We start from the raw sequence: 14,632 nt of genomic DNA, 5'->3' as shown, positions 1-14,632 counted from the left end.
GCACTAACATTTAATCCAAATGGTAAAACTTTAAATTGGTAACTTCTGCCGGCAAACACAAAGGCAGTGTACTTTCTTAATGATTCAGTTAGTGGGATTTGCCAATACGACGAACGCATATCGACAGAGGTCAGATATTTAACTCCATAAAACTTCTGTATCTGTTCATCCAGGTTTTCTGGTCGCGTTCTGACAGGTACGATTATTTTGTTAATATCGCGCGCATCAAGCACGAGACGTATACTGCCGTCCGCTTTCGCTACGGCCACGAGCGGACTGCTGTACGGGGATAGAGATGGTTCAATTACCCCCCAATCAAGCATTTTTCTTATTTCCTTCGTAACTGCCTCCTTCTTTGACCACGGGATGGTGTAGTTTGCGTGACAGAAAGTATCGTGAGGTACCACTTCGATGTTATAGGTGTAGCCCTCGATGACACCGGGTTTTTCCGAAAACACATTCTCATAATCTGTAAGTAGCTGAGTCAATTCGTTTTGTTGTGCTTCAGTCAAATGTTCTGACTCTCTGACTTTCGTGGCTATCAGTTTCCTTTTTTCCTCTTTATCTTCAGCAATAAATTCTTTATAATATGCTTGTCTTGTACTTAAGTCAGAATATAAATTCATTACCTGTATTCCTTCGAATCTCGACTGAAAGCTCCGGCAATATTTACCGTGCACTTCCCGTATCCTCAACAACGGCAAAACTACACGTGTACCCTCATTCATAAGGCTTACTTCCCCGCACAAGAGGTCGATTTTTGAGTCCCTCTGGCGTAAAAATTCCACCCCCAGGATGCAAGCAACACCTAATCCCTTAACTACTAGGAACGACCTTTTCATTGCTTCATTTCCTACCGTAAACTCGACTTGCACCTGGTGCTTTATGACATGAGATTGTGCACCTATTGCACCTGTTACACGACATTTCTTCACTGGCAATACTGGTATTCTATTATTTTGACTCAAGTACTTGTAAAAATGTGCACTCATGACATTGGTTGACGCACCGGTATCGACTATTATCTGTATTGGTGCTCCATACATATCTGCTTGCAATATAGCCTGCACAACACTTTTGTCGGTTCGGTTACATTTCTGCGGTATGTCTACAAGTTCCTTTTCTATTTTTGTTCCTTCATTGTATCTCAGCATACAAAGTTTATGGCTGTCATCCGTGAATGTGCCCTCACTACACCATCCTGCAGCCAACAACGGAGAGCGTAGTGTGGCTGTCTTTAGTTTAACGGATGAGCATTAGTGGGTTGACAGTTGTCTGTCACTTCCACTAACCTCACATTGTGGTTCTGGTTGTTATTGTTGCTACTGTTGAGTTGACCACCCTGCCTCCCCGATGGCGTATTTTGATATTGTGTATGGCTCTGGTTTTGCGGTGGTCGGTTGTAACTTCCTGACATGTTCTGTGACGGACCTGGGTTGGCGTTCCATTGTGGCGCTGTGTTTTGTTGCCACTGTGGTGTCGGTTCGTTACGACCACGGCACTAGTTTCGGTTGTTCCGCCATTGCGGATTGCCGTTACCATTATATCCATTACTCATGCGTCCATCATGATGTCTCTTTCGATTTTGACGATTATAACCGTTGCCGTTATAACCATTGCCATTGTTTGTGCCTCGATTCTGTTGCCGGTGCTCTTGCCTATTCCCGTTGTTACTCCCGTTACTGTGGCTGCTATTGTAATCGGCTTTTTGTTGATTATAGCCTGCATGGTTCCTCTTGTTTTCGGTTTTCATATCTTCGATCAATAAATCAACAGAATCCACTATTTCCATGAATTGTTCTATATCGTATTCCGGCACATTGATGAAATATCTTTTAATTTCACTGGGCAACTTCATTTTTATCAATCTGATTATGTCACGATCGGACATTGGCTCGTCCCAGTACCTGGTTTTGTTTATATACTTTTCGAAATATTTGCGTAACGTTCCCATCTTAGGATTGTACATTTCTGGACTGTACAACTCCTTTCGTAGTCTTTCTTGGATGCTATCGGACCAGAATTTTTGCAAGAAAGCACCTTCAAACTGTTACATCGTTAGACATTTTTCGGACACGTCGGTGGCCCACAGTGCCGCGTCACCTTGAATAAAGGAGACCACGAACTGTATTCTTTGTCTTTCCGTCCAGTCCTGGGAAACACATTCCTAAAGCTCTTAATAAATACCACAGGGTGGACATTTCGTTTTTCGCTATTGAAGGGTCGGAATGTCCTGTGTTTTATTACATTGTCCTCTTTTTTGCACATCTGACTGCTACATTCTGGGACATTCATCACTTCGTGATGTGCGCTGCACGGTATCGCATGTTGTTCGTGCTCATAATTCGCATTAGGTTGCGGTTGCGCACTCGCACCCTGCCTACCGTCAGCGTTATTACAGTAATCAGTACACGGAGTCGGATTCATGATCTGTCCGCCACTGTTTACATTGCTTTCCAACGCAGACAGTCTTCGCGCGACCTCCTGTTGCCAATTTGGCAACTCCGCTGTCACACGGGACTTGATCTGTGCTAATTCGACATGTAGTGCGGCAGCGCTAGCGTCAATATTTACACTCGCGGCCGCAGTCGCTTGTTCTACAGCTGTTTTTACATCGCTTTCAATCTTTGCAGATATCTCGCGATCCTTTACTTCTAGCCATTCATTTAATCCTTTTTCTACTTTTTGAGCTTGCACTTCCAAATATGCGTCAATACCTTTCCGTGCATCTATCTCCACATTATCCACGCGGTTGGTTAAAGTCTGGACATTGTCTTCAAGCCTAGCCTGCGATATCTGTAATTTCTGCATCTCGCCGGCTAAGCTTTGCACAAGATCGGGGATTTCTCTGCAAGCGTCCCGCATCTCGGCAAGTTCGCTTTGGATCCTATCTAGTTTGGCTTCATTGCGCTGCTCTTGCTCACGTAGCATCTGAGCCAGTTTCTCGTCTCTTTCTTTTTCCCTCTGTTCTAACATTCTTTCTTTTTCCCTTTCTTTCTGTTCTCTTTGTTGCTCTTGCTCATAGAGCATCTGAGCCAGTTTCTGATCTCTTTCCCTATCTCTTTCTTCTAACCTGCTCAGAAATTCTGCAAATGGGTCTGCAATCGGTGAGCATACTGGTGCCCCGCTTAATCTAGCACTCGATTGGCCCCCCTGCCCAGGCAGTGGAGTTGTTACTCTATTCCCATTCTGCTGTGGAACGTCATTCACCGTCCACAGATCCTCGCCCCCCGCTCCGGAAATTATGTTATCCGAGGCGGTGGCTTGGGATTCGTTTACGTTTTGCAAATTATCCTCCTTTCCATATTAACCGAATTTTGTTCTTCTGGTACGGATGCTTTAGATTGTCCTATCTTACCCATACTAAATTCACTTTAAGCCACTGACAAATCTTTAACACTGATACACACATGAATAATTATCCCCTCCAAAAATAAACATATAAATACACAAAACGAATAATTATCCCCTCCAAAAAAAACATATAAATAAACAAAACGAATAATTATCCCCTCCAAAAATAAACACATAAATACACAAAACACCGAAGGTATCTCATGTGCACATGGGTTCGATATTCCGCACAGAGCTACACAGGATGCTTGCACAATAGGCCTGACCTTACTTATTTTTCTTTCTCGCAATCCTTTTTCTTTTCTACACTTTTTCCTCCCCAGATCTCCTCAGGGTGTGGTTTTGTTGCTGCACATGTAAAAGAATTCATACAAGCATTAATATTTTACAATTAGACATATACATAATTACATTCAGTACAATAGAATCATATTAATCGGTCCCCACGTTGGGCGCCAATCTCGCGTCCGTCGGCCGTCGTAACTTAATATATATATATTATTATTGTTATTATTATTTTTTGATTGTTGCCGACTTACATGGTGGGCCTTAATAAAAATGATATTTAAGTTGAACAATGTAATAAACTTTTCATATTAATTTCCTCGGCTAGTCAGTTCACTTTAAAGCAAAAGATCTTTAGTTATTAATTAAAATTGCGGCCCACATACGCGCGAGAGTATTTTTCTTACCTCCGTTAAGAATTGTATTGTAGCCAGAGTCCTGGCTCTGGCTGTCGGCTATGGTACTGAAAATAAGAATCTTAAAGCTAAGTATTTCTGCAACTTCGAGCGGCTGTGGAAAAAAAAATGGCTCTCAGCACTATGGGACTCAACTGCTGTGGTCATAAGTCCCCTAGAACTTAGAACTACTTAAACCTAACTAACCTAAGGACAGCACACAACACCCACCCATCACAAGGCAGAGAAAATCCCTGACCCCGCCGGGAATCGAACCCGGGAACCCGGGCGTGGGAAGCGAGAACGCTACCGCACGACCACGAGATGCGGGCAGCGGCTGTGGAGAAAAATTAATATTATGCTAATAGCGGGCGAGTTTTCCGCTTCCGCTAATTTTTCATAAGTTAATATCGCCACGTAATGGCGTCGTTGGCTGCATCGCCCGCTGCGATTGTTCAACTGTAAATTACTTGAATGCAGGTTAATTCAAGGAAGGCGGACATGAAATCGGGATCACCTCTTACAAATTAAAAGTGCACAATAATATTAAATCGGTATATTATATGCTTACCTCATACAAATATGCTTACATTTGTCAGCAAACGCAAGATGTCCCTCTAGACACATTCAAGACAAAAAAAGAAGTGAAGTCGACAAAAAAATTAACAAAAGAGCGTATCTTGTCGTCTCTTTAGATCATTCTGTCATAAATTATTTCTTTGCAATCTAAACCTACACAGAGAAATTTTTATTTTACGGCTACATGATAAAAAATTTGGCACTGGGGACGCTATATATTGAATGACCTGAACATGTGTTGCGGATTTACATGTTCGAAAAACGCACTTACTGCGTTAAATATATGTATATTTTTGTAGCCTTTATTCTAATTGGAGTTGCTGTCAATTGTCGTGCTACGCTACTTGGTGAAAACCTCCCGACCTTTCGCGGAATACTCTCCTGTGGCATCTTCGTTATTCTCATTTCTATTCTCAGACTAATTGGTGATGTCAAACATCATCAATGGCTGTTCTTTCCCTACATGCTGTTCCCGTTCCTGCTGTTCCTTGTGCAGTTCAGAGAGCCATGCGCCTGCCTGGAGCAGATGCAGCACCTCGCAAAGCAGGGATGGAACAACATTGAAAACACGGCAACACAGATGGATTAGGAGACCGTGTTTCAATGCTGAGGGTTCCATAAAGAAGACAATACTACTTCTCGTCCACACATCTGCGCTATAGTAAAGTGATCAAAGATCGCCGAGGCCCAGCAGAGCACGATCAGCTATGCCTTCAATGTGTCAGGAGAGACAGGCTTGTTTCTCAGCTTTACAGAGATAATTACAGCCGTCGTCGCTTACCAATACCGCAGCCAGAGGAATCCGGAATGCAAAGCAATTGATATTAATGCACCTAGGTAAAACAGCTATTTTTATTAAAATACGGGGAAACTAGTCAGCTGTGTCTACACTGTGCACTAATGTTGACAAATATTCTTACAGCGAGCGAAAATTACTGAATTATTGTACTACGCGTCAAAATGTCACCTTTATTTATGTACCTTAGAAGTTACACTTTGCTCTTGCCGAAAGAAAATTTTCACACAAGGTGTTTCATTTTATTGCACCGACTTACATAGAGTTTTCATGATAGTAAAATTTTGAAAGCATTTTATTGCATCTCTTTTTGTTTTATTTATTAGTTTGAAGCCTAGATTATTCCGTTGATAAACTAATAAAAAATTTTGTAATTATTTTACCAAGTTTAGATATATTCTTCTGACTGGAAAAGTGTTGTCTCATTTCTGTATAATAGAAATCTTATTTACATTCTTAGGAAGAAAGCGTCTTGGATAAGCTCAGGTGGAGTAAATTGGAAGAGGTAAGCATATATGGATAGAAATCAGGATATTAGGATTTAAACATTGACTGGAAAAGTGTTGTCTCATTTCTGTATAATAGAAATCTTATTTGCATTCTTAGGAAGAAAGCGTCTTGGATAAGGTCAGGTGGAGTAAATTGGAAGAGGTAAGCATATATGGATAGAAATCAGGATATTAGGATTTAAATATTGACTATGAAAAACTGCATGTGCGTCACAATGTCCGTAAGTGGTTAGGGTCAGAGACACGCAATACCAGAACAGAGCTGCTATTGTCTTCCTCAAAACCCAGCTTAGTTTGGTATTACTCATATGCTAAGTAAACACTAACGGAGCCAGGTGTATGTTTTCCGCTGCGCGGGGTAGCCGCGCGGTCTTAGGGGCCTTGTCACGGATCGTGCGGCTCCCCCCGTCAGAGGTTCGAGCCCTCCCTTGGGCATGGGTGTGTGTGTGTTGTTCATAGTGTAAGTTAGTTCAAGTTAGATTAAGTAGCGTGTCGGCTTAGGGACCGATGACCTAAGCAGTTTGGTCCCTTTAGACCTTAACACAAAAAATGGTTCAAATGGCTCTAAGCACTATGGGACTTAACATCTGAGGTAATCAGTCCCCTAGACGTAGAACCAGTTGAACCTAACTAACCTAAGGACATCACACACATCCATGCCCGAGGCAGGATTTGGAACTGCGACCGTAGCAGCAGCGCCGTTCCGGACTGAAGCGCCTAGAACCGCTCGGCCACCACGGCCGGCAGACCTTAACACAAATTTCCAGATTTATATGTTTGCCACTAAACACTGGCTTGTATTGAAAAGTGATGTTTCATATGGATTAGCACTTAGTATACAAATAACTGATTTTCACCACCATTTTGATATTAATAAACCAGAGACTAGTGTTGACTGTTTCTCACAAACATTACATACCTGTGACGCAGCCTCAATTCAGATATATCGACAGATGAACAGTGATTAACTCTTCTGTATTTCATTACTATGCCTAATTCTGTGGGAAGGAAGAAAAACCAATTCCGCTACAGCTACCGCAGAACACACTTGCAACATACGCATATTAAAAAGAAGTGGCTTAGCGGCTAGTGTCACGGTATCTCCTTTTTGCGTCCCGTGTTCGAAACTCGATTTTTGTTTTTATTTGTTTTATTTAATTCTAGTTTTTTTTTCATTTATCCACCCATGTTCGTAGAGGGCTACTACAGGAACGTTTTTTATCAACGTAGGAGATACAAGGAGGTTATATTAATTGTAAAATTACAACTCGGTTTCACTATAAACCTCAGACATTTATTTTATAATCTCTGTATGTGTGTGATATTTTCAGGGATTGTGGTTATTTCTTAAATTCCCATTTTCATACATTTCATTCTTATAACAATTCACAATTCTCATATTTTATTCTTATGTTTACTCTTCAGCAAGAATTGATGCATTTCCTTGGGTAATACAAATTGTAGAAACATTTCAAACATAGAGATTACGAACACCACGAGCATCACACGAAGGCAAGTTTTCCAAAGGGAAATTTCTCCATATCAACCTCACTCAGGAAAGAAAGGTCATTAACATTCCCGAAAATTTCACCTGTTGGCAATAATTTCGCGGCAAAGTACACTTAACGGATCACATCTCCGAAAACTGGTGCTTGCAGTAGATTATGAATCAGATACACTATTCTTTAAGTGGATTTGCAGCTCCTTGTGTTTACTATGTTTGCAGTTAAAATTCTGGATGGAAGGTCGGCCAGTTATGCTAAACACAGTTTTTCCAAGTTCCCAAACATGTTTCAGCACCACTATGCCTTCATCAGTGGGTTTCTGTTTTATTTAAACTTCACACTTGGTGTGCATAATTTTTCAGGACAACTTGTGTATTATGTATTATAGGTAGCCTGTCATGTTTCCGTGTGGATCGACCTTTTATTCTCAGCATCATGGTGAAGTGCTGCGAAACACACATAAATATAGAACGTATTTTCACAAATAAGCTCGTAAAATCACTTTGCACTTCACCAAAACACTGTGTAATTGTAGTTGTTGTGATTTATAAATGTCATAATAACATAAGCTTTAATATTCTCAGCATGGCTACTGATTTGGGTTATATTATTCCAAATGACTCTGCAAATCCACATGCACACACATTGCATTCTTTCATTCCGGTATTGACCGCGCCTTATCAAGGCCTCTATCCATGATTAATTTGCAAAATGAAATTGCTGGTATAAAATAAAATGCCGTTAACAACAGGTCTAATCAAAATTTGGTTGATCTCATCAGCAACAAGAAAAACCACTAAAAATGCTCAAAATACATCAAGCGCAACTAAAGCGGAAAATAGTAAACGAATTTCTATTTCTTTCCCTGGAAATGTATTCCTCAGTATAAAACGCTAATTAGTGGATAAATACGAATGTAATGTAACATTCTCCACTGGCAACAGCTTAAAAAGAAACTTCGCGCCTATAATTAACAATGTCAGTGGTTCCTTTGGTAATTCAGGTGTTTATAAAACGATTTGTAATAATTGCCCCTCGTACTGTATAGGTCAAACTGTGAGGGCGGCCGAAGGAAGGTATAAAGAACATTTACTAAGAAAGAAGGGAGGTAATTTGCAGCACTCCACATTTGCAGATCATTTACTCATTACTAATCATTCCCCTTAAGACCTGCGTGAAACTGTTGTTTTGTATAAGGACATTAAAGAGCGGAAATTAGAATTATGTGAAGAACCGGAAATTATTAAACATACACGCGATAGGTATGGTAACATGTTAAATGATGAGCTGCAACTTGAGACTCGACAGTTTCTTCAAGGTTTTAAGCTGGTACTACAAACTGTTGAACGTTGTTACGATTCGCTGGTTTCTTATAAAACACTTTATCTCATTCTTATTATCCTCCTTCTTACAGTTATGATTAATGTTTAACGTTTCCCCTCCTACCTACCTACCTCCTATTCTCACCTACTTTTAAGCTGAATTTTCCTCAGTCCCTTTTCGATATAACGTAGTTAAAAAAATGTTCAAATGTGTGTGAAATCTTATGGGACTTAGCTGCTAAGGTCATCAGTCCATAAGCTTACACACTACTTAACCTGAATTATCCTAAGGATAAACACACACCCATGCCCGAGGGAGGACTCGAACCTCCGTCGGGACCAGCCGCACAGTCCACGACTACAGCGCTTTAGACCGATATAACGTAGAGATTCATAGTTTGCACTTTATGTGTTTCGTATGTGCATATCTCTGCGCACAGGTATTCCACGTACCGATGCTTCCTATTTCGTGCGCTGTGTTAATTTTGTCAGTCGCCACAAAACACCAGCCAAAAACGGACGTTTCACTGCCCTTCAGTTACGTGTACACTTTGATGTGAAGACTTTTCACTTAGTCCAACTCCAATGCGACTCTTTTCTAATGGATTTTATTTGGTTTCACTCATTGTCACACTTACCATGTCAGTTGACACGAGTTTTGTTGCTCTGAAATTTGTAATCGTCAGTATGTGATTTTACTTGTAAGTAACTTTTGTTTCTTATATTTTTGTTGAGGGGTTTTGTACATCCTTTATACCTTGATGATATCTTTTAACTATGATGTAAAAAAATCCTCAATACGACCATATACTTCTGAAGAAGATAATTTTACAGATGTTGAAACTATGGTCAAGGGCTGTTAATAAGTTTTTACACCTGGATCTGGTTGGCTGATTTCTGAAATAATTAATTTACTACATTTATGGTAAACACATTAAAGTAATTTGTGATAAACACGCAGAGATCTTTCTGTTAATTTTTATGTTTCTTCATGCTACAGGTGCAAGGTGGACAACATTCCTTCACTGATGTAATTTTGAATTGGTGGTTGTGAAAACACGTAAAGACAATGAAGTAGCAGACGCCATATGGCATCTACAAAAAGGTCTTCCTGGCCTTATTGATTTATCTGAACAAATCATCTTTGAAGAAATTACATGGAATATAGGCAATAGCATCAAGATATGTGTGCTAATATGGCTGCTTTACAAGATACAGATCGTAGATACAACACGACACTGCACACACGTAGTTCACCTGAGAAAATTCTATAACACTACAAATTACAGAATAGCGTATTATGCTATAGACTTAATGTTCAAAACAATGAATGGAGTGTGTGTATACCTAATTCTTCCAGAATCACTCAAATCTGGCATACAAATTATGTTTGGGAACACGAGAGTGGGACGAAATCTTTGAGAAAGCTAATGCTTAGTTGCTACTTTGTAAATATGCTAATATTTGTTAAAAACTTGTTTCATCTCTTAAAAAACAAGTGTTGCTACCCAGAACTACATTCTATATTACCAACACAACCTCTACAAATGATATCGTCGATCTTGCCGCACCTTTACCCTGTGAACGAGGTGAAGTTGAGTTCTTGCTTGACATTTATGATCTTTTTTCGAAATATGTCAAGTTATATGTCATGAAGCTGACAGCAACGTTTGCCATAATTAGAAAGATTCTTAAGCTTTAAATACCGACAACTGGCAAACTTCTCACACTATTAACAGATAATGCGCGAAACTACACATCCATTTGATGGAAAGACTTTCCACAGGACAGTCACATCAAACAAACATCGACATCAAAAAATTCATGTGCAATATAGTCTAATTTAATGTATTTCCACAGAGTTAAGCGATTTATGTGCACATACTGTATGCAAGTACACAAAATACACGTTAAATGGAATTTATCAAACCTTTTGAACACATAGTAGATAGGTTGCTAATTTACACAACCCTTATACACCATCAGATCTATGGACTAACAGCAAAGAAGTCAAAGACTGGATAAATCCAGTGCCTGCCTGAAGAAGGGTCTACGCTGGAGGGAAAGGTCAGGGAAACACTGACTGCACTAATTGAACATGTCAGCATCAAAAGAACAGCTACGAAAAAAAGGTTAAGATGTGTACAGCAGCATTTAGCAGGGAAAATGTATTGCTTAAATAACATCCAAAACCTTCTACCCTATAGAAAATTAATAGTAAATGGCAGCTACTGTATACCGAACCACATAAGATTATCCAGATCCGACATCAAGGGAATCCCCTTTTGGTTTTTCCAAAAATAACAAAATTAAAGGCCTTCTACAGTCACAAAGATTTGGAAAAGTTTCTGCACAGGTGGTAGCGATGACTGCATTCCTTGAATTTAGAGAACGCAAATGATATTAATCCATGATTTGCGATTCACTCGAAAGTGCACTCTAAGAAATTTCCTATGTAACTGCTAAGCTATGAAGCCTGTGTAATGAAATACGAGGAAGTAAACTGATATCTGAATAATTTTACTACAGTGTAACCATATTTTTACGTACGTCGAGTGCTGCATGACATTCTGAACTGTTTAGTCAAAGACATGTATACAAATGAGTTCCTATGTAATAGTTTAAGTTTGAAGGAGAAAAATAGTATATATTACAAGAACAGACCGCGTGTGTACAGAATGTCAATATGTGACACTAATGGGCACTTTTTTTAAGATAGGGAATACTTTAGTAGAAAACTAAAACTCTGTCTACAAAGAGAATCTTGCTTTTCTTTGATGGAGGTTACAGAAATAGCTTTATCTTCAGGATAATGACTACTCTTCTTATAGAAAATCTAGTATCTGTATATGTGTACATTAGTTTTCAAGTTGTATCTTTTATAATGAATGGTTATCTGGCCATGAGATTGAAATTATTGAAATTGATATGAACACTCGTGCAGCGTACTGGCAGCAAAATGTGAATATATCTGATGAAGTTAATGGTTTACATATAGCTGTGCTGTGCTTTAATAGTCTGTCTTTATGAAATGAAAATCCATGAGCCTGAAAGGGGCAAACTTTTTGTCCATCACCTTTAAGTACATAAGTATGTGTAGTTAAGGACTGGACGAATATTTAAATGTGGAAATTATATGTAAAATAAGATATGATGTTCCTTTGATTTAGTCTATCATCGGAATTTTACCCTTTTATTTGCTTTTATTTTGCACATTAGCATGGTCTTTATTCTGCTATGAGCAACTGAAATTTGTTCACAGAATAGACAAAAATCTGTTGTCCCAGCTCTGAATAGTGCTGAGTCCGTCCGATAGCAAATTATTGAAATAGAGGCGGCCTAATGATTAAGTAACCAGTTTTTCACCCACAGAAGGTTACTATCATCCACTGTAAATACTTCTGTAAAAGACGAAAAAGGAATTACAAAGATTTTTGCACTCTATTGAGAATAACAAGTTCCTTAGGGACGAACTACGAATGTGTCCATGCAACATAAATGACGAAACTCTAAAATCAAAAATGTAAAATGAAATCATTCATCCAAGCTACTGTGAAATGTGTGCCTGCTACTAGTAGTAATTAAAAATTTGTGACGGGAATTAGTGCACTTGCAGACAGGGTAACGTTTGAGTGAAATGTTGTGCCTGGCGTGCGTTGCGCATTGCAACCGGACAATTTCATCGACGCAGACCCATCGAAAAAGGGAAAAAACGGAACTTGATTAGGAGAGCATATGGTTGTTTGTGGTTTGATGTGCAGAAGAGCGATGTCCTTGCGCAGATCAGCTAGGCATTCCACACACAATAGGCTCTATGCAGCTACGCCGACTGACTGTTACCGGTAACAATGCCCGCACGTGGATCCGTCGACAATTCCAGTGACGCAAGACAAACTTGATTGTCGTCGCCGGGTGTCGTATCTGCGGTACCGCTAAAAATATTCAAATACCATGACCTAGGTAGATAGTAAACTAGATTTAATGAGGACACTTAGTGCGTCTGTTATTAACGTTAGTGATGCGTGAGACCGTTAAACGTACATTGTGGTGTAGAATAATTCAAGAACCCTCTATGATCTCAAAAAATAATCATTGTGAAAAATAAACTATAAAGCGATGTCCCATGCTAATAGCGCATGTATCTAACTTTATGCGTACTTTTCGTATGATCTGTGTCTAAATTGTAGAGAAAAATGTTGTAGGTTTGTAATAAGAAATTTTATTATCGGCACGACTGTTGTGAGTTGTGCAAAGGCGTTTGTGAGCCTACTGCACAATCGCTCCATGAAACCTGGTGCCTGCTGAACACCTGATGTCTGCATGAGTGGCTCAGCTGGTTTCAGATATCCTGTACCGGTCCAACCACGTAACTCATCTCCTGGGTCGCTTCAACCATTGACCTTACCTTTCACCTGTACATATATTCCCTCCGTGTTCTTCAAATAAGACGTCGAAATCGTGTTAATGAAAGATTGTTCCATATTTATTTTATAAAAGAACAATGAGAACAATATCTACTCACTTTGTGAAGAAAAACTGTATACCTATGTCTCACTAATGAACTCTGAACTCAGAGTAACAAATATGGACGTAACGAGATTCATGAACTCTTAAAAGCTATTCAGTTACCTTAGATGTAACGTTCTTTTACTTATATCCACGAAACGAATGTGTTCATTATATTTGTGTTCATATCTAATGTAATATGTACGACTGACCCTGACGCACAATTAGACAAAAGACTCTCTATTTATAAACACAAAAGAACTGTAGGAATGACAATGAGTGAAAAATAGTGAACAAAACAAAGCGAGTCACGATTTGTTGAACAGCGTCGTCCAACTGCATAACGAACTGTGCCAATGCCATTCCAGGAGTCTGTATTATAGAGCTATTTATATATACATACAGGTTGAATCACCTAAAACTTACGCCGCAGGTTTTGCGTTAATGGAAAGTGCTATTGATGTGCAGTTTTCACAGAATGGATTGATAGTCTGGGACTCGCAGTATTAGCCATTGAATAGATTGTAATAATGCTTAGAAACTGTTTTTTTTAGAAACATACATTTTTTAAGTTGAGAAATGCCTGTTAACATTAACAGACTCATAGTACGGTAACTTCGAATGTCAGTGGCGCTGGTTGAAGGATTCTAGTGTAAGTCGTTTACGAGATGTCCTACATTGGAAAGTTCCCACACCAACACTTGTACAATACCTGCGGTAGCACACACTAAAGAACAACACAAATGCATACCACCGGCAGCAGCAATACACGCTTCCAGTCTCGTATGCAACGACTGCTGCATACATGATAGCACTTCGGGGGAGATGTCCGAGCAGCCTGCAGCAATTCCTCGTTGCGTAGAGGCAGATTACATATATCGTACTTCAGAATGACTACTCATTAGTAAATGCCCTCAGGTATTACGATTTTAAGTGGACGAGAGTGTCTACTTGTGTGATTTACCAATGAGTAATAATTCTGAATTACGATTTATGTAATCTGGCGCTATCTAAAGCCACGGCTTGCAATAATTCTTGTTTCATCAATTTCGTTTACGACAAGAGAAGCTTCGCCTCATCATCTCTTTTGTGCCACTATGTGACGTAATAAGGCCATTACTTCTGAAAAAGATATTTTTAAAAATATGGAAACCATGGTCAAGGGCTAATAAACCTTTATTTGGGACTGGATGGCTGATTTTTCAACCTCTTCATCTAAAATTCTCTGAACAATCTCAATAGGTTACACTTACGTGATTTGCCTATCCTAGTCGTCAGAGATGAAATCTCGATTAACTCTCAGCTACAAGGTAAAATATTATTGATTAATTGTTCAGTATGGTGTTACTTTTACTGCGATAGTTCTTAACGTTAATTGGTC

At 39.4% G+C, this 14,632-nt stretch overlaps 1 pseudogene; it reads left to right on the top strand.

Moving 5' to 3' along the window:
- The first annotated feature begins 4,846 nt into the window (after positions 1–4,846).
- Positions 4,847–5,454, top strand: LOC124616470 (annotated as a pseudogene).
- The last annotated feature ends 9,178 nt before the right edge of the window (positions 5,455–14,632 follow it).

The sequence above is a fragment of the Schistocerca americana genome, chromosome 5, assembly GCF_021461395.2.
Source record: "Schistocerca americana isolate TAMUIC-IGC-003095 chromosome 5, iqSchAmer2.1, whole genome shotgun sequence".
Lineage (NCBI taxonomy): Eukaryota > Metazoa > Arthropoda > Insecta > Orthoptera > Acrididae > Schistocerca > Schistocerca americana.
This window is presented reverse-complemented; position numbering and strand designations above follow the sequence as displayed.